Genomic DNA, 22,680 nt, shown 5'->3' with positions numbered 1-22,680 from the left:
TCTTTTAGTCCTGCAGGCCATCTCATCACAATGCAATGATGTAACCTTGTTTCTCAAAAATAATTAATCCACCATCTTAAAGTGAACGTATACTCTTCTGCTGACAGCTATGTGATGGAAAATAAGGAACCAATCCTGCAAACAGACGCAAAGGACTATAAGTGCCCTCAATACACCATCTGGGGAACGTCCCCAACACAAGAATGCCTTTGCAAGAGCCACACATCAGCTTTCCTGGTCTGCACCCACCAGAGAAGTTCTGGGGTGAGCCAGGCATTGTGTCAGGGGCAGAAGGAAAAATGGAGCAATCTGGAACCCTCCAAGATTCTGTGTTGCTTCAGTGCCTCTTTAGGGTCCATGGCCACAGCAGGGCAAGTTAGAGCAGCCCTCAGGCTTGTGCTGAGAACTGAACCAGTATAAATCAACACATGAATAGAGATAGCACAAGCTGCTTCTGCTTGTGGGCCTGTACAAGAAATCTGGCCACTGGTATATAAGTTACACCACTGTAGGCTCATTTCATTCACCCACTTACTATGTGTAACTAACATCACCTGTTTTTAAAATATCTGTACACACACATTTTTAAGAGACATTTTTCTTGTTTAATCACTTTTTCTATGTTTTGAAAATTCACGTGGTTTTGTTAAATCAGTTTTTAATCTGACAACAGCCGGTTTTGGCCAGATATAACAATCAGCATTTTGTACTGCATTTGGTTTACTGCCATTCTGCTTTATTTTCTCTCAACAATTAGCACAGAAACATTCATCCAGGAAGCTGTGATATTTATTCAAATAATAACAGATGAATAGTGGCAGCTACTCTCTTGTTTGTATCCTTAAATGCAAGCATGGCAACTTCAGCATTGTCACCAAATTAGACAACATTGAAATGGTCAGACTTTGCGAGCGAGAGATATAATCAGCTACATAAAATACCATACTGGGCATTGCATTTCCGTAATCACTTACTTTTAATACTTTTCTGTTTTACAATGCAATATTTAAAACTTAACCGTTCTTAGGACTGCTATATATGGCTCAGCTTAATTGCTGAAGCAGGGCTCATTCTTTCAAAATATAAATCTGCTTTTTATGTTTTTGCATAATAATGTATCCTGTTTTATTTAATACAGTTTTATTTAGTAGGGTTTTCTGTGTACATGTTAAGAGTATAGGAACCTTTTTCACTACAGATGGATACAAGCTGCAAACTTTGGTTCTGGATCCACATCTGAACTTACCAAACATTAGACATGCTCAGATCTAGAGATTTAATTTCAGCCCTTCTCTTCAAATTGTGGACAATCTGTTTTAACTAATTAGGTTGTATGTACTGATCCAACTAATCCACCAAAATGTTGTCTACCCAAGACAAAAACATTCCTGACCATGACACTTTCCTCAGAAGGCGATCTCTGATTGTCTGCTCTCCAAAACCTTGTCTCTAGTATGATCATAGACAGTCAGCATCAGCACTTCACTCAGGTGACCATGGGAACAGGGTAAAGCAATATAGGAGGATAGGAAATGATGGTGTTACCTCTGGCTGAACATTAGGCCTTCTGTCAGTTTTGATCTACTGATCTGCCCCTGTATCCAAACATCATAAATGAATTTACATTCTGGTTTCACTGTCTCAGATAGGCACAACTGACCAGAAGTGCCAAATATTCTCAAATGAACAGGAGGCTACATGAAAACTCACAAATGTGACATCTCCTAGAAAAATGGGAAGATGAGTAATTATACAACTGATGCATTGACTCAATGTTGTTTGTTACTGTAACTTTTCTAAAAGGTTGGCCTACTTTTACTATTAGTTGCTTCTTTATGAATGTGCAAGTTACATCCTGAGGGGAACATGCTGCCCACAAAACTCTATTTCTTGGACTGCCATGCTTGCTTGAGGGCTTATTGAATTGGAACTCACCAGTGATGGAATGCAAATACAAATAGAAAAGAAGACATTGAAAGAACCACAGACTCCATGGATATATTTTCTAGATGGGCATATTGCATATTGTGACTTGATCTCCTCTGCTTTACATCTTGTGCTGTCCTCTGCACTTGCACAAAGTATGTAGTAGGTGCTCTAGCAAATCAGAATTCTTCACTAATTTACACCAAGGACAGCATTTTGCATATACTTTGCACATGTATAAATAACTACAAAAGGAGAAAAGAAGTTGATAATTTAGCCCTATCATAAGCAGACTGGTGGCACTGCTTACTAAGGTTGCCCAACACTTCCCATTTTAAAGATCCTGTTTTCAGTTGATTAGAACCTTGCCATACTTTAACAGTACAGGCTGAATTTTTCCATTCCAGATATGTACCATGGTATGACTGTTTTGGAAAATTTCAGCCAAAATGGATTGACCATTTCCAGTAATGAGACTAGGGGGAGATACATTGTTTTATCCATTTTAAAATATCGTGGAAATCTTTTTTTTTTTAACACTCCTAGATTCATAGATTCCAAGGCCTGAAAGGGTCATTGGGATCATTGAGTCTGATCTCCTGTACAGCACAGACCACAGAACTTCTCCAAAATAATTCCTAGATCAGATCTTTTAGAAAATCATTCAATCTTGATTTAAAATTTCCCAGTGATGTAGATTCCACCATGACCACAATGTTCTCACTCTTTGGAGCAGGGATTTGAAATTTGGCAGAGAGGTGGCCTTTGTATCAGGATTGTGGCTTTTTCTGATTCTGTAAAAATGACCCAAAATATGGCCAAATTATAAGCCTTTGAAAAATTACACTTTGCACATGCCTAGTAGAAACTGTGAGTTGTCAAAAAAAAATCTCCAACGTTTTTGTGCTCACTGAGCATGCTTGAGTCTCTCACAGTTTCTAGTACGGACCATACTAAACATGTATCTTCATCGCAGAGCAACTGAGCATGCTCCAGCCTAGGGCTATGTGGGCAAAGCCAGATTTTCTCATAAATGCTGCTCCCAGCTGCTCTGGGCTGGAGTGAGTCTGTACACTGAGAGGCAGGAGCCTGCCTTTCAGGTGCTCTCAGTGACCACCTCCCCACCCCCTGCTGGCACCATGGAGGAGGAAGCGGTCTGATTTGTAGGCAGAGGGGATAAAAGCTGGAGTAGGAGAGGGAAAGGAGTTGGTTGAGACAAGGAGTCTGGTGACACTGGGATTGGAATGTGTGTGTGGGGATAAAAACTGGGATTGGCTGGGCAAGGAGACTGGGACTGGGAGCTGTGGGGGAAGGGAGGCTGGGACTGGTTGGGGAAGTAGACAGACTCTGAGACAGTGAGTGAAAAGGGTGGGTGGGAGGTAGCTGGCTGCAGGGGAACACTTTGATAGAATGAAGAACTGGGGGAGACTACAACTGGCTGGACAAGGAGATGGGGACTACAGACCAGTTTGTGTGGGAAGGATGAGAGTAAAGCAGGGGACAAATATGACAGGGATCTGGGGTCCAGAGGGAGTATTGGGACTGGCTAGATAGATACTGAGACAAGGACCTGGGAGTGGTAGGGCTATGGGAGACTGAGATAGGATGAGAAGCCCGGGAAGGGAGATTGGGAAGTGACAGATTGGACAAGGAACCAAGAGGGGAACTAGGACTAGCTGGATGAGGAGACTGGAAAACAAGGTGTTGGGATGGAAGTAGGGAATGAGAACAGGCTGGGCAAGTAGACTGGGAGTATGATGAGAAATATGAGGAGTGAAGGCTGAGACTGGGTAGGCAAGGAGAATGGGATGGGGCAGGGATTCAGAGGTGGGGAAGAAACAGGACTGAGACAGGTTGGAGGGGATGGGGCAGATGGAGTCAAGCATGAGGGGAACAGGGACAGAAGGCACTGTGACCACTAGAGAAAACTCCCCTCCAGAACATGGACTGAATCCAAGATTCCTGACTTGCAACATTCCTCTGCTGCCAGCAACTATCTATGAATTAAGTTTGCCTGTGCAGTATTATTTCAGTCCCTTTTGGCATGTGCATTATAATATAGCCTTTAATTACACAATCACATACTATTTTTCCATGGGACCCCAGCCCCATTCAGTGCACAAGATGGACTGTACTGTGGGAATGAATCAGGGTTGTCCAGTGACAACAATTGTTGTCTGTAGGACCCCTGCCTGATTTGTTCCAGACGTTAGAAGGTGTGTACTAAATAAAGAAGGGACTTGCAGGAAGAGAAAGGATGGCCTCATGATTAAGGCAGTTAAATTCTGCCATGGAGACCTGGATTCTAGATCTGTCTCTGCCACGGATTTCCTATATGATGCTGGGCAAGTCTTTAAACCTAACTTTTCACAAGTGGTCACTAGTTGTGTGTTCCTCATTTTGTGGGTGCCTGACTTGAGACCCTGGCGCTGATTTGTATTGAGAACTCATAGCTGCAACTGAAGTCAACTGGAGCTGTGCTTTGAACAGATAATGTGTATATAATACTAAGTACTCTGAAAAATCAGGCCATAGGCATCTCAGATTTGGCACCCAACATTAATCAAAATATTTGCCTCTGCACCCAACCTGTGAAATGGGGATAATACCACCTCCTTACCTCAAAGAGAGGGATGAGGATAAGGCAGGGGACAAATATGACATGGATCTGGGGCCCAGAGGGAGTATTGAGACTGGCTGGGTAGATACTGAGACAAGGACCTCGGAGGAGGGAGTACCCCTTACCTCAAAGTGGTATTGAGAAGATAAATTGATTAAAGTTCCTGAAGCACTTATATGCTATAGTGATAAAACCCATAGGAAATTAATAATTCGGTCTTCAGAGAGAGGTATGAATAGTGTACAGTAAATAATATAGAGCAACTGGGAGAAAAAATATTGAATAGACACTCATTAAGTGAGCACCATCCATCATGTGCACTAAATGAGGCTGGAGACCTGTGGAAAAATAGTATATGATCATGTAATTAAAGACTGTATCATAACGCATATGCATGAGAGTGGCAAATTAAGGATGCACAGGCATTAATTCTGGCATCGCCAAACTTCTGAGTGCTTGACTTTGCAATCTTAATAATGCTTTTGTTTTTAATGGAGTTTTTTGTATGTAATTATTATTGTGCTATAAGAATTCTACTTGAACATCACTGACATTTTGTAGACAACAAGCTCAGGAGATATAAATTATTCTTCATAGTGAATGTGTTTTTGTTTTGCTAAAGGACTACTGGTCTTCTAATGATAACATCATTACAAACAAATAGTAGGGGTTGGCAATATGCATCCAAAAAGATGAAATGTAATTAGTGGTGATGTTCCAGCTGTGAGGATTTCTTCAAGCTTTATGTCTACAAAGAAGTTGAATTTATTCTTCATTTTACATGGCCCAAAAAAGGCCTCGTAGTCAAACATAAGTTATACAATTTTCCATTTCAAAAACAAGATTTTAATAAACTCTATTTCGGACTAGACCTGGGCTGGATAATATTTGCTGAATAATTTATTGTATGAATTTCACTATATTTTAAAATAAATTATAACACTTGTATTTTTACTAATTTTTGTCCAATGCTAATACTGAAATGCCAGTTTTGTTCCTAGCTTGTATACCTCTACCCCGATATAACACGACCCGATATAACACAAATTTGGATATAACGCAGTAAAGCAGTGCTCCGGGGGGGGGCGGGTCTGTGCACTAAGGCAGATCAAAGCAAGTTCTATATAACGCAGTTTCACCTATAACTCAATAAGATTTTTTGGCTCCTGAGGACAGTGTTATATCAGGGTAGAGGTATATTATTTTGTATTATATTATATAATTCAGAAAACAAAAATGCAATGGCTTGTTTATCCATATAATAAAAATCACTCTGTGTGCATTTATAATTCTACACAAAAATGGTTTAAGTATAGAATATGTACATATTTTATGACAAAATAGCAATCTGATGGTCAACAATAGTTCCAAGAGATATCACTACATATATTTTATAATCACACAGCTCAAATATCTTAGCCACAACACAGTAACTCATAATAATTAATTCTTAAAGAAGAAAAATTCCTGAAATAGTATTTTGAAATAAATGTTTAATGTTCCAAATTGGTGTGTTAATGTAAGTAGCTTTAGAACAAACTGATACATTAAACAGTAATATGTTACCAGGACCAGATGCTATTCATCCAAGAGTTCTGAAGGAATTCAAATATGAAACTGCAATACTATTAAAATGTAATATTTAACCTATCACCAAAATCAGCCTCTGTACCAGATGCCTGGAAGGAAGATAACAGGATGCTGATTTTTAAAACGGGCTCCAAAGGAGATCCTAGCAATTACAGACCAGTGAGCCTAACTTCAGTAGCTGGCAAATTGGTAGAAACTACAGTAAAGAGCATAATTTATCAGATGAACACGTTATGTCGGGGAAGAGCCACCATGGCTTTTGTAAAGGGACGTTGTGCTTCACCAATCTATTAGCATTCTCTGAGGAGTCAATAGATCCAGTCGATACAGCATATTTGGATTTTCAGAAAGCCTTTGACAAATTTCCTCACCAAAGGTTCTTAAGGAAACTAAGTAGTCATGGGATAAGAGAGAAGGTCCTCTCATGGAAGAGTTACTGATTGAAACATAGGCAACACAATGTAGGCGTAAATGGTCAGTTTTCACAATGGAGAACAGTGAACAGCAGGGTCCCCCAAGGTTCTGTACTGAGACCTGTGCTTTTCAACATATTCATTTATGATCTGGAAAAGAGGGTGAACAGGTGGCAAAGTCTGCAGATAATAGAACATTATTTAAGGCAGTTAAGTCCAAAGTGGACTGACTGGGCAACAAAATGGCAGATGAAATTCAACATTTATAAGTACAAAGTAATGCACGCTGAAAAAAATAATCCCAACTAGATATATACAATGATGGTTTCTAAATTAGCTGTTACTACCAAAGGAAGGGATCTTGGCATCACCGTAGATAGTTCTCTGGAAACTTTTACACACTGTGCAGCAGTGGTCAATAAAGCCAACAGTATGTTACGAACTATAAGGAAAGGAGTAGAAAATAAAACAGAAAATATCAAAATGCTATTATATAAATCTCTGGTGCACCCACACCTTCAATACTGTGTCCAGCTCTGGTCATCCCATCTCAAAAAGGGTTTAGTGGAACTGGGAAAAGGTTCAAATAAGGGCAATAAAGATAATCAAGAGAATGGAATGGCTTCTACATGAAGAGGAACTAAAAAGATTAAAACTGTTCATCTTAGAAAAAAGACAACTAGGGGTGGGGTATGATAGAGGTTTGTAAAATCATGAATGGTGTGGAAAGAGTGAATAGAAAAGTGTTATTTTCCCAGAATACAAAAACCAGGGGGTACCCTATGAAATCAACAGGCAGCAGATTTAGTACAAACAAGAGGAAGTAGCTTTTTCACACTGCACAACAAACCTATGGAATTCATTGCTAAAGGCTATTGTGATAGCCAAAAGTATACATGGAAAAAAGAACTGGATAAGTTAATGGAGGATAGGTCCATCAATGGCTATTAGCCAAGATGGTCAGGGATGCAGTCCCATGTTTGAGCAACCCTAAACCTCTGACTACTAGAAGCTGGGAGTGGAAGACAGAGGTGGATCACTCCAAATTGCCCTGTTCTGTACTTTCCCCCTGAAGCTGTGGGATGGACCACTGTGAGAGACAGGATACTGACCAAAATGGACCATGATCTGACCCAGTAAGGTGGATCTAATGTTCTTATGTTTTTGTTATATTTGCTTAACAATACATTAATATAAATGCAAGGCTCTAAGCAAGGATTTCACTTCATCTTAAATCCTAGAACTGCAAGCTGTGGGAACTGGACCCAGTAGTTACTGAACTCTTCTTATACTAGCAGTCTTCAGGTTCAGATTAATACCACACAATTTGGGGTATTCAGGAAAAAAAAGTTTGTTATTGCTGTAGCTTTACATGTGCTAATTTGGCTGAAGTCCTGAGTGTTCTGATTAGTGCTCTGCTATCCCTGTCTAGTCTGTCAGGCAAAGCTAACTGAGTGCTGAGCAGAATGCTCTCCCCTTTGGAGCACTTGACACCAACATGACTGGATTGAACATTAACTACGTATGTAAGTGTTTGCAGAATGAGTGGCCAAGCCAACATAGTGTAAGCATGAATTAACGTCCTGAGCTCCAGCAAACTTTAGACTGCTGCTAGGTCCCAAAGTCTGTATCATCTATTTTTATATAACTAACTTAAAAACCACATTTTCAAAGTAATAAAGATAAGTATACACAATACTTCTGCACTTGCAGAGCTACTAGGCAAGAAAAATACCCAAAGCAAGCATATTTTTTTTTGTGCTGCACATTCTGTTCCTTGTTTTAGCTTTATTTGTACAATGACTTCAAAATGCAGAGATAAAACATACAGAATATTAAACATAGCTTTTGCCAAATTTTATTGGACAATACCAAGTGTAACTAGGATTTCTTTTAGGTTTAATTAACCTCCAGACATGCCTCATGAAGTTTAAAGAAACTTGCATATTTTTTAGATTTAGAGTAATATTACAAATAAAATGGTGTTTATGTCATTGTCAGCATAAAAAAGAATATTTTTCCCAAGCATAACCTTGGTGGGAAGGGAATTCTTGACTAGCACAGCTGGTATCTTGCAACTCTCAGATGATGAAGACATAATGCTAATGTCTAAAACACTACGGCATTCAAGTTTATTTTATTTTTAATTAATTCTGTTTCTGAACCTGTTTATTCATTTTCCATGGAAAAAATCAAGTTGACACCATCAGAATTTGTAAAATTGATGGGTACCAGCCCATTGAAGTTTTGCATCTCAGCTTGTTATATTTAAAGAAAACTGTCATGTGATTGTAATGTCACTTATTGAAACAACAGAAAGATGATTGTTTTTAGATAAATATATAAAATGGTAAATAATCCTTCATTTAGCAGACCAAGAGCACATTTCAAAAACATATATGCTCTTATTCTAAGAAACTAGTATTTCTCTTCATTATTGCTACACCCATGAATATATATAAGGATGAAACCAAATCTTGAAAACCAAAATTTTTATCTTGACCATACCTATCATTATCAGAACACATTCCTTATTTTTAAATCTTACAGGTCAGGTTCATCATTGCTCTACATGGTGCTATAAGTGGATCAAAAATCAGTGGGACTTGTATGTAACTTGAACTGATTTGGCTTTCAGTAGATATACAAAAGGAGTGTAACTTACACAGCAGGATGTGGAAACCTGTATAAAGCAATGCAAATTACAGTCCTTCCCATACTTCAGTTTTCTAACCTGTATGTAAATTATACTACCATTTCTGTCACTGCTGCATTTAGCCTGTGAGTAACTGTACCTGCTTATATGTGTACTATATTATAATATCCTGGAATTGTGTTTTGTTCCTTTGCTAAATAAATCATATTAATGTCAGATTTGCTGAAGTTGTCTTACCACTAATTTGTGCCAATTTTCTTATTTGGCAAATTCTTTTTTCCCTTTATTTAAGCCATTCCATAGGTAGCATACAAATATAAATTAATGGGAACAATAAGCAAAACTATATATCTCCACGTATCCCCAAAAGAGCATTCAAATGGCAAATGATATCAAATAATTTGTGCATGTGAAAACTGAGGCATAGCCACAGTGGGACTTGAAAGCTCTTTACAGCTTTGGTACCACAAATATAGTTACTGTCTAAACTAATTCATACTAATTGCTGGCAAGTTTTACCTTAACCTGGACTGTATATTTAGGGATAATAACTTTTTTCAGTATTCGGAAAACATATCAGTTCTCAGCCTAGTTTTGAGCAGAGAATGATGGCTGCATTAAGCAGTGACACAAATGACTAAGATGAAAAACTTACATTTATTTTCCTAGATGAAAAATTTACATTTATTTTCCTAGATTTGAGTGGGGCCACAGTGTCACTGATGGTGCTTTAACTAGTTACAATAAATAGTTTAAATAATTACAAAGGCTAATGCTTTAACTAGTTATAATAAATCTCAAAGGGTTCAGAGCATACTCCAAGTCTGAGTTCTCCAAAATGTGTGCAAATCTTTGCAGATCATCTCTATCCCCACAACACTTTTCTCCGCCTCACTTCTTCCCCTCTGCACAATTCTCCTGAAAATTCTCTTAGCTCTCCAATCTCTTTTTCTGACCCACTACAGTCTCTCTAATCCTAAAAAGATCTCCTGATTCTAAATTCCATTTCATTGACTTCAGACCATTTCTTGACCTTCCAAAATATGGGAGATAGCAACCACTAGACTAGAGATGACTCAAACTGTTGAAATCCTGATGTGGAATTAATAATAGATTAGGGGGTCTAGGAAGAAGGGGAGGATACTTATGTAAATCTAAACAAGGGACAATTATAGTTTGGATTTAGAATTAGTCTGGTTTACCGATCCCTACCTTTAACAGTTTAGCTTTGCAGCTTCAAAATAAAGTGTATGGGCCTGATTTTCCAGAGCCTTGCAATTTGTGTAGTCATCTACATGTGTGCAACCTTACTGTAAAACACTACCAAATCAGAGAAGGCAGTGGAGAATCAGACCTAGATACACATTTTAAGATTCATGTTCATGTTTTGTGATGCTGCTGGTAGGATCACAGAATAGACTGTAGATTTTTTTATTTTTCAGGACATAGTGTATACATTTCAGTTCAAGTAAATCTGGGATAGGTGACATTTTACCCAGTCGTGAATTGCTTCCTATTTTAGAGGTAAACAACAAAAAAAACAGTATGATGATCCTGATCTCCCATATGCTAGTGTAAACTAGGAATATCTCAATTCAATGGAGTTACATCCACGTAAAATCAGTGTCAGAGAGATCACAGTCAGATTCAATATTTTTCTTTTTGATTGTTCTTTTCCTCCAGAAATGTAGGTGCGACAAACTTTCTAGCAAACTCCACATAGGCATGTGTTCTAGCTTGCCTTTTTTCCTCATAGGAATCCTAGCTATGCTGAAAGAAGGACAGGGGACATTTGACATGGGGTTATTCAGGGCGCAACTTTATTATTAGATGTCTGGAACTACCCGGCAGATAACGGTGTACAGTGCAGGTAATCCCATGTCTATTCCATAATTACCTGGGGGGTGGGCTTTTACCAGATCCCTCTCTTTTTCCCTCCAGGCCCCTCCAAAAAATCCATTGCTGGGACCTTACCATCCACCGCCACCCCTCCTAGAAGGGTTACGGTGGGCTATAAAAATGGGGGATTGGCTCCCTGCTCTACCAATCATCGGAGTCCCCAACCACCCCCCCTCATTCATTCCTTTAACAAACAGCTCTTTTTAAGTCCTTTTCCAAGCCATTTATCCAGTCACTGTATACTTTTCCTATGGAGTACCTGCACTGAACATCCGCCCTACACTTAAATAATTAGTTGCGACATATGGCCTACTGCCCGTTATGCCATGCATGAACAGAACCCTTCTGGAACCCCCTGGGGAAGGGGAAAAGACCCCAACTGTACCCAAGTCAATATGGTGGTAAGGGAAAAATTCCTTCCCAGCTTCCCTAAAAAGGGGGCGTCTAGCATAATGCCCACAGCAGATGTTGACCAAACCTGGTATTTTACCACCTAAAAGGGAGGGAGGGTGAGTCTGTGTAAAAATGAAGGCTTAAGGCATCAGGCTGTCCCTTTTTAAACCCTGCATTCCCAGGGGATGAGTCAGTGACCACGCTGCCCCTTTTTGCAGCAGTTTTCATCTCCCCCACCCCCCAGCCAAAAAGCACTGTTCCCTTCACTCGGCCAGCCAGCCAGCCAAACACCTCCCCCCCCCCGGCATTGCTTAAAAGTGGTCAATATCATAATATGTCCCTCTCCTTTACCCTCTCTTTCATCTCATAAAACAGGGGTCAGCAACCTCTGGCATGCGGCTCACCAGGGTAAGCACCCTGGCGGGCCGGGCCAGTTTGTTTACTAGCCGCATCGGCAGGTTCGGTGGATCACGGCTCCCACTGGCCGTGGTTCGCCATCCCAGGCCAATGGGGTGGCAGGAAGTGGCACGGGCGAGGGACGTGCTGGCCGCGGCTTCCTGCCACCCCCCATTGGCCTGGGACAGCAAACCGTGGCCAGTGGGAGCTGCGATCCGCTGAACCTGCCGATGCTGCAGGTAAACAAACTGGCCCGGCCCGCCAGGGTGCTTACTCTGGTGAGCCGCATGCCAGAGTTGCCGACCCCTCTCATAAAACATACAATGGTTTGAAACAAGAAGGTTGAAATCACAGTGCTGTCCCATTTAGGTTTATTTTTATCAAGGACATGAAACAATGAACAATGCATGAATTTACAGTAGCCTTGTAGTCTTGTAAATATGTAGTTAGTAGAAAAGAGATAGTAGGGAAGTAAGCAATGTGAAACAGACAGCATATGTGTGATGCATGAACAGCTCATGATCTGTGTATAAAGGAGTTTCCAGAAATTAATGAACCAATTGTAGAGTGTTTGATATGATGCAGAATAAAAGGCACATGTGGCAGTCTGTTTTAAAATGTGTATGTAAGCTAATTGATAATCCTGTACCCACCCTCTACATATGACTCTAACCAGCTTCATGTAGTTTAATTGTATGCCAATAAAGAAACTTCAGTTATGAGGTCAAAGCTGAGCTGAGTTTTTGGGAACTGACTATAGAAGATTTCAGAGGCAACTGAGTGAATAAGGTCTCAGAAGCCACCCCAACATACTCCTGAGTGAATAAAGTCTTAGAGGCTACCCAACACCCCAATCACCCATCTCTGAAAATTGACATCACTGTACACCTTCATTATGCCTCCTATGTAGGAAGAGAATATCTGTTGAAAGCAAAACAGCAGAGACATCAGACACCAACGAACAGATCCTCAGCTGGCATAAATCAGTGTAATTCTGAGTCAATGAAGCTACACTAATTTATACCAATAAAAGATCTGACCCTAAAATTATTACTTATATGGTTTCCCTTATCACAACTGGACTTTCATATAGGAATCCTGAATCCATTCTTAAATCCAGTTACTTCTCACCTCATAAATACTTAGCCACTGCTAAACTTATTATTGAAAAGTTAAAAATGAGAAAAACAAACTTTTTGAAACTTTGTTTTAATCATAACTCTGCTCTTAACTGTTTTGCCTTAACGCAGAGTTAAGCATAGTATTGTACTGTACAGCAGATGTTAAAGGCCATGTAAAATTGTCAGTAGTCAATGATTGATGATTCTCTTTCCTATTTCAAAATAAACTCTGATTATTTATATAGTTTGGACATTGAAAGCATCATATTAAATCTAAACAGTTGATCCATTTTTCAATGATTTCTGTGTGCAATGTATTATGAATGTTTTATATTCTTTTGTGTAAAAGGCCCTGGTGTACAGGAAGTGTTTAGAGTTCTGAGTGCTCCACCCCGTCCATATGGTAGGTTTGTTCTGTGTATAAAGACTTACCTTTTTCCATAGGTCCATATGGCAAGCTGAGGCTAGCCAGAGCCCTCTAGCCTCCACAGGGGCCATACGGCAAAGAGAGCTCAGTGAACACCCATTTACCTTGTATTAATATTTTATCTGTCTCAGACACACACACAAACACACACACACACACACACACATACAAAGAACAGATTGGGTAGAAATGATTCAGCCCCTGAAAATGGGTTAGCCACATAATCGATACTTTTGTGACAGTGTGCTATGAGATGTGGATTCTGTTATTCCATTTTTATTAAAAACTGAAAACTCAAATGAATAATTTATCAAATTATTTTATAAACTCATTTGATAGTTTGAGATGCTTTGGCAAAATATTATTTAATTTCCTAACCGGCCGGTGGACATTAATAAATGTGACAGTCTTGTTTTATTAGAACTTATACCATTTTAAATATATAGATCCAGATCCCATGGATCATCCAATCTGTAGAGAGTACGCACATCAGTGGATACTGGAAAAAAATTATTTATGGCTCATTTTTATACTGGTTTTGCGCTAAACTGGCCAGTTCCTCCTTGCCATCCATGTTAGAGCAACCTGACAGCTTCTCTGATTTATTCCAGGCTCTTATGGTAACAGTAAACCCGAAATATAGCCAAGGATTGGTGTAGCCAGTGGCGCTGGAACACTTTTTACTGTGGGGGTGTTGAAAGCCAGTGGTCCCCAAACTTTTTACTTCACCCTCCCCATGCCTCTGTCCATACCCCTCTCCCTAGAGCTGGGGCCAGGACCGGGCCATGGCTCTGGGAAGGTGGGGGGATGCAGAGAGGGGTGAAGGTGGTGCAAAGTAAAAAGTCTGGGGACACAGCTGGGGCTGGGAGCAGAGCCCCAGGCACGGGCCAGCAGTACTGGGACTCTGGGCGTGGGGTCTGCGGCCAGGACCCAGCAAAAAAACGCAGCACCCCACTTCACCCCTAGTTCCCATGCCTATGGGAGTAGCACAGGAGTATCCAGGCTACATCCTATTTCTTCCAACTACAACTCTAGCAACAGGGAAGATGAATGGTAAAAGAGCCCCTATATTGATTGTTCCATCAGGGTAACATCCTTGCACTGACTTAATCTTCCCTAGACCAGTGAAACAGCTGTTGGGCTAGGTTATAAGAGGTGTATGGAGAAAAGGGGCTATATTGAACTGAAAGATCTAGGCCACAGACTTCAAGTCAGCCAAAAGGGTGAAAAAAGTTGATTGTTAATCTAAATTGTAATCCATATTATCATAGAAATTCCTCTAAAATTAATTCATTGTTATAGAATTTACAACTCAACCCAAAGCTTTATTTTTATTTTAAAGTAATTTAGGAGTCCCCAGCACTTTTGTTACAGATAGTATTTGTACAGGAAAGATGGAAGCAATTTGTAACAACATGTTTATGGAAGTGTTATTGCAAGTGGAAACTATCACTCTGTAGAAGAATTCTGATATACAACTATATATTATTTGAAACTCAGAATCGCAGAGTATGTAATCATTTTAATAAATTATTTTAATGTGTAAGATTTATACTATCTGAATTTTCATCTTGTTTTCTACAGCATCGGTTTATCCAATAAAACGTCTAAATTGTCAAATGAATATTCAGGCAGCTAAAATAACCGTCAGTGTTAATAACAAATAACACATATAATTCAAAGTAAACATACAAACAGGTGTTCTAATTATTTACTTTCATAATTAGCCTTTATGTTTGATCCTGAAAACACAAACTAATAGTTGTAGTGTTTACTACCATGAATATTCCCACTGATTTCAAAGGATTATTTATGGTAGGAAGTAATACACTCAGTTATGTGTATTTTAAGGATCTGGCCTCTAAATTGTATTTTTTTTTTAAGTTTTAGTTTAAAATAAACAGGAAAGAGCCATCTGAGCCAACACATCATCACCCCCATATTCAGAAATCTTAATTCCACTTTCCTGCTTTTTGAACATGAGATGGATCCTGTTCCCACTGAAATCAATGACAAAACTTTTACTAACTTCTGTAGTTATACATCAGGCCCCAAAATTCCCCACTTACATCCTCCCTAAAAGTAAATCACAGTAGGTATCTCTGGAACTCATTTATCCTCCTTGCTTCAGTTGCTTTCCCTGGTAGTTTACTCACCATGTTTATTACCCTTTGTGTGAAACAGTTCTGCCTATCGTCCCTATTTAATCCTAGTTTCTAATTTACAGATTTTGTCTCTTAGTTTTTGACAGTGATTTGTTTAGCTTCATAGTTATTCATAGAAATACACATAAATAGCTCACTGTACAAACTATGGATTTTATTGAACACGTGCCTGGAGAGAGACAAAATAATGATTTGGAACAGAAGATAAAGCAGTAATATTTAAAAAATAAAATGCTAATTTTTTTTAGGTTTTCCACCAGTAAACAGAAAGACATATAATGCACTTTATTGTGTAATAAGTAATAGGTTTTTGACCAGTAAATAGAAAGAACTTAGTTAAGATGTTATAAGTAATGGGTTTTGTCATAAGTGTATCATACTGTATCATAATGTAATAAGCAATCATAATGTCTAAAGTAATAGATTATTACAAAACTTAACTAAATTACAAAGAAAATATTATGAATTCTGACACCTTACTGTAGTGTCATATACTTTAACATATTCTTATAAAAATTAAAATAATTAATTGTATGCCTGGCACATTTTCATTGAGTCAGCAGTTTTCTATTTTGGGATAATGTGTTCAAATTAATAGAACATCTTAACTAAATTCTTTCTGCATATAAAGAAGGAAAATATATGACCTGACTTCATAAATAATATTCACTGTGATTTTGTTAAAGTTTAGATGTGTAGATTTGTATTTGAAATCCCCTGAAGGTTACAGGGTGAAACCTTCCAACAATATCTCCAAGTCTTCAGGGACCAAATCCCATTATGTGGAGTTCAGTGAACGGGGTAAACACTACCATAAAGAAATACAAATTGCACATATTTCCCATTTAGCCAGTGTCACAAAAGTTCACCATTTAGAATTCTAACCAGTTAGGACTTATTCTTGGAGGTCAAGTACCTTGTGAACCTTGTCATCTCACTGATGACATCATATACCATCCATCAGTTCTTTCAGGAGCATACTTGCCATCTGCTCAGCACGCTATAATAACTTATTAGACATATTCACTGGGTAACAATCTGTACAATGACACTGTTATCTTAATGCTGGCACATACAAAGATAACAGCCATCGTTTCTCTGTCACAGCACAATTATTCTATCCTCCAACTTTAAAAGAGAAGTTATTTGGATATTTAAACTTACTGTTAAATGATGTAAAAACAATGAACATTTGTCAGAAACATATCTCTTCTTTTTAACTAAGAATTCACAAAAGAAGGCGACATCACAAAGTATTAGTTCCATTTTGCTTAATGTTTCTATATACCCTGAGATTTTCTGCAGTCACATAAGTTCCTTAGGTGCAAAAATAACTAATTAACTAACTAAATAAATAAACCGTGATCCAGTGGAAGATACAAACATAGCAGTGATATTAAATTTAATATTTGCAAACATTTTACTTTCTATAAGTAAAAAAGAATATTATTTCTCTTCCAGTCCTAAACAACAGCAACCTCTTTTCTTTCTAATGGCATCTAATTACTAGAAGGAAAATAATAATACGTCCAGAGAACTTATATATGCTAAAATTTAATAGGACCTTTTGAAAACCAGACAGTGAAAATGATCATTGACATATATATATATATATTAGCAGCTTTCTCAAAGCTATGCACGTTTAGCACAGCTGTTGTCACAGTACTTATAGCTTAATAAAGTCCACTAGAACACTCCCTGTACATCCTCTCGAACTCAACAAAATATTTTCATAAAAAAGGGCAGTATTTATTTTGCATTACACAGAATTCATCCTCTGTTCCTTCCTTTGGCTTGTCATTTATTCCAGCTTACACTGTGATCAACATTGTACTAAAATAAAGTCAAGTACAACAGCCGCTCTCTGCCCATCAAAACTCACAGACGTCTGCCAAGCACTTGTAACAGCTGGTGTTACATTAATTAGTTTAAACTATTTATTTCATCCATCTCCAGAGCAGATTGAGCAAAAACATTAGAGATTATTCTAGCATCTGTAAGTGCCCTGCAAACATTAACCAACCAAAGTTAGAATATTAGTCGTTAACTTATAATATATGTGATTTAAGACTGTAACGTCATTGTAAATAATAATAAAAAATCCCACAACCAAACATAGTCACAGTATGTTTTATTGACTGGCTTTTTACAAATCTAAGTTTGAAACTTATATTAGTCTTTTGTGTCCACAAAGGATTTTTTTTTAAAAATTATTACTAGAAAGCCATAATAACTCCTGGTAGCATGGGTCATTAAGCAATATATGACAGGGACTGGGTGGCTTAGTGGGTTAGTCACAGGTTTTATGTCCATTGTTGGAATCCAGCTCTAACTACAGTGATCAAAACAGCCTTATCAAATGGCTGCAAAATCTCAATTAAAATTACTTCAGTGGCCTCAACTAAGTTTTTAATGGATGACTCCATCAATCTTAGTGCAATTGACAGAGTTCTTGTAACTATGTTTCCTTTAGAAAGCTGAAGAGTGAGCAATATGAAGACTTTGTTCATTAAAGGCCCTGATCCTTCATTCCCTACCCAGATGGATCTCTAGCTGAAGTCAATGGGCATTTTCCACAAACAGGGGATGGTAGGATTGGGCCCATAGCCAGTGTCAACAGGCTTATGCCTCCAAAAAAAATAAAAAGCTTCTCATAGGTCAATTAAATGTATCAGTTTACCGTAAGAATACTTATTATTTATCACCTAAGGGCCCCGGCTAAGATCAGGGCCTTGTACAAATTCATGAGACGAGACAATCCCTCCCCCCAAAAGTTTCCACTCTAAATAAAGAAGACAGACAAAGAGGCACAAAGAGGTGAAGTAACTTGCCCTAAGTCACCCAGCGGGTCAGCAACAAACTCAGCCATAGGACACAATCTCTAGCTTGCTAGTCCAGAGACACTGGATCACATGGCCTCTCAATACAACATCATTTTAGAAATCTGATGACTTATTCATAGAAAAAATGTAGTCAATCAGGTTAACTAACATATTTTGCTTGTGAGAATAAGCCTATTCATATAAAAATCCTCTCATGCTTGATTGGCATTAATACAAGTTTATTTTTGTTATACCACAAGAATATATAATAATAATCATGCAATATAGTTGAATTTAGCACAATATTTAATTAACTGAAGCTAATCCCCCTCAAAAAAAAAAACTTAGTCAGTCAGAGACTCTGAAATGCTATGCCGCTGTCAGAACACACATTATAAACTTACAGACCAAATGAATTAAAAGTTTCTCTTTACATTTCTGAATCCTACAGCTGAGAATAAAAAACAACCTTATAGGTCCCTAGTCCTCTAAATTGTTGATTCCCTTTAACTCTCACTGGCTTGCTATTATTTGTCATGGCCTTGCAAGGGTGAGCGTGAATAACTGAAAGTGACAGCAAAATATCAAGGATTTTCATTTTCAGACCTGTACCAACTCCAGTAAACAAGACTCTTTCTCTTTGCTCAATTTACTCAACATAATGTTTGACATTAAAGAGGCTTACTACATCTTTTCCACCTATCCCACAGTGGCTTCCTCCAGCCAGAAAGGGAAGCAAGCAACTATTGCCAAAGTTGCTCCAGACCATGGAACCGAAAGTGCCAAAGCACACACGAGAATGGCCTTCACAAACAATACTAATAGATCATTTCCATTCTCACTCTCTATTGGCCTTCACAGAGAGCAAGAGCCACAGACTCTTTTCCATTCTTAATTCACACAATTTATAACATGGTACATCTGCCACATATCAGGAGGCTTGAATTGGTACTGCTGCTTGATTGGGGTGGGTAGTATTAGGAGTGTTATTATGATAATTCATCATATTCTGTGTTTTCAAGAGACAACACAAGAATGTTTTTGTGATTAGGTGGGAGTTAATACTCCATGTTTCTATTATTCTCAGCAGAAATAATAGCTTAACCAGGTACCAACTATTATACCTCAACCTATGCTATCATCTCACAATTGAAAGGAGCCTGTTGAACATTGCCAGAGAATACTGAACCTCCAATTGCTTGGCTCACATGTAGTAAATGATTCATAAAAGTCAAACTCTTTTATTTGATATTCTTAAGCCAACAGTTCTGTATTATACATATGCTACTACATCAAACATATACATCTACTGCCAGAGGCTGCTTTAATTTACACCCCTGCAAAGCCCCATTCATGTGTGTGGCTGTAGAGGTGTCAACGAGGGCAGAGTCTGGTCCCTAACCTACAGAGCCTGCTCTATCAGTCAACTCACTCTTCAAACTCAAGTAATAAAATCCATTAGAAATCCTGTATCTATAAATGCCCCCTCCTCTGCATACACTATTTTTTTAGCTTCCAAGAAAAAAATCTCAGGGGAGTCACATACATTCAACAGGAAAGTGTTAACATGTTCCCAGGTCAATATTCTGTTTTACCTTTGCTATATTTAGTTTAAATGTCTATACCACTTGTCATTTAAACAGTTAATTGTACGAAGGTTCCTGGCCAACTTATGATTTGTTTCCTCTATTTTTTTCCCTGTGAAATTCCTCTTTATGCATTGGAAAGTTAATTGTTAAACTTTGTTACAGAACCCTTTGTTCTTGCAGCAGTCACTTTGCTTGTCTCTCCTACTGTAAGGACACCAAATCCTAAAAGCTGGCAAGAATGCATATGTTTATTTCACCATTGCTCTGCAATTACTGAATGCCACTTAATTATAGCAACAGATGCTCGAGTGTAGGAACCAGAAAAATCAAACGCCTCATTTCCAGGTTATTTTTTTCCATTGCTTCTGCCAACAGCAGATGTGTGAGCCCCTTGTGCTCTGGCGTAAATACTTATCAAATCCTAACAGGTCACCTATGTCACAAACAACATTTCAGATGCAACTGTTTCACCTGATAATAGGCTCTGAAAATAAAACTGTGAGCTGTAAATACAATGTATTCGGAATGAAATGCCATAATGTGAAATTGCTTTTTCTCCAGCTACAACAGAAGTCCTTGACAGTTTTTGGCAGTGATAAATCACCCTCCCATTAATTGTCTCCTCTCTCATTGTGAGGTGAGCTGCTAAAAGGGGCAGTCAACAAAAATGACTTAAAGGACAAATTTTGGCAAAAAGACAATGAAGAAATCTGTCATTGCTCAGCCTCCAGTAAACTGTCGTGGAACAATCAAAATATATGTAGCTGAAGTATTTATGTCTTTGTTAGAAAGGTTGTAGGATGATAAGTTTATAGTTAAAACAGAGGACCTAGAGATATTCAGGTTGTAGGACCTTGAGTCACCACTTCCCCTAGAATTTTTTAAATTTCATGCAAGTGCTATAGTGCTTTAATTTATGCAATATTTGCTTGTCTAATCAACCTTATGTTTGGGGCCAAGAGAAAACAAAAGGCCACCGTGCATGCCTGGTGCAAGTTACAATAACCTATGGGCCGAGTCCTGAAAGCTGCCCCGCACTCTCCATTCCCATTGGCATGTGGAGCCGATAAGGACACTCACAGGATCAGAATCTTAAATGCCATGGACTGGATCACTCTTCCCATTGTAAAATCTGCTGGGGTGGCTCAGAGGGAAGTAGTCTCTCTGAGATCCCCTTCACAGTTCCCTGCACATGGTTCCATAATGGGAGACACAGTGTTTGCCTCCTATAAAACAAACTGTGGGGGCAGTCCCCAAGCCTGGAGAATCCATACAGATCCTGAAGATCCCAGGGAAACGGTAGGATGCCCTGTACTGCTGCATTAGCTGGGGCACCAGTACATCCCAGCTCTCCCAGCATGGCTCCGTTGGAGCTGTGTTGTCAGAGACTCCCTCCTGCTTTGTAGACCCATGAAGGGAGACCTCCATTGCAAGAGGGGACTCCATAGAAAATATAATTGTAATCTTTTTTCCTTGAAAAGTGCAACGTGTGCAGAGAGTCTGGGATGATGTACAGCATTATCACTTCCCTTCTCCTAACCAACCCCAACCCCCATGGCATCCAGGGGACGAACAGTGTCACAGAGGCAGCTGAACTTTTCTTCTGTGTAGGAGGGGAAGATCTGTGTACACAGGGTGTCTGCCACACACATATCCTGAGGGGGCATGTTCATCCCTTTACAAACAAAACAGCATGTTGCTTTGTAAAATCCTTTTTAGTTTGTTGCAGCTGTGAACTGAAAACATTCAGTGAGATTTTTTTTTTAAATTCCTGTTTACCTGTCAGTAGGCAGTTGAAATTTACCCTAAAGAGGGTAAGAAAGTCTTTCATTACTAACATGCCTGTCAAGGGCATCATTCTGTGGTTGATTTTGTATTTATGTTTAGTAAGAAAATTACCACAGAAATATAAATTAGACGCATTTAAACTGAACAAAGCACTAGAAAATATACTGTAGTGAGCAATCGCTGCACCAGAGGGAGATGGACTAGATGACCTAATATGTCTTTCCCATCCCTGGCTTCCACAATTCTATATTAACTTTGAATGATTAATATTCCATTCCTCTTGTTGCTCTGCAAGGTGTCTTTCTGCTTCCTGGAAGAGCAGGAGTAATAACAGCAGATTGTACGAAAGTACTGCAGGGGCTTCTTCCCCAATATAGCTGAGATTGAGGGAAGCCACTCAGTTGTCTAGTACCCAACTGCCATGGCATGAAGAAGGCTGGCCAGTCTGCTTCCCTCCAACCCCCACCTCACTCCTAATGTTATAATAACTATGACCTGGAGTTTAACACTGGTAGGTACCAAGGGTCAAACATGGTATATTAACACAGATACCACAAATTCTTCTTTTTTACATATACAGGCAGTATTTGTTTTATAACACGATTGATATACATCCATGTTTCACAACTCCGTTTAAATCTGGTTGCATTTGTAGTTAATACTGGGTTTAACAATGTAAGTGAAAGGGAGCATATACTTGATCCCTAGTGTTGGAACACCAAATGACCACACCACACCTTTATGCAGTGGGGAGGGAGAGGGTGTTGTCTGGCTTGCTGAGGGAGAGGGAATAACACTTTACGGGTAGGGGAGTGAGACTCAGAAGCTGCTGCAAAAGGGGGAGCGGGTCACCATGGCAATGCTCACTCTTCTCA

The 22,680-nt window shown here is 38.9% G+C and overlaps 1 protein-coding gene across 4 annotated transcripts in view; it reads right to left on the bottom strand.

Annotated features, from left to right (window-relative positions):
- DACH1 (dachshund family transcription factor 1) overlaps positions 1-22,680 on the bottom strand; it is a 438,354-nt gene that overhangs the window by 66,097 nt on the left and 349,577 nt on the right. The gene's annotated exons all lie outside the window — the stretch shown is intronic.

Source organism: Mauremys mutica, chromosome 1 (assembly GCF_020497125.1).
Source record: "Mauremys mutica isolate MM-2020 ecotype Southern chromosome 1, ASM2049712v1, whole genome shotgun sequence".
In the NCBI taxonomy this organism is placed as follows: Eukaryota; Metazoa; Chordata; order Testudines; family Geoemydidae; genus Mauremys; species Mauremys mutica.
This window is presented reverse-complemented; position numbering and strand designations above follow the sequence as displayed.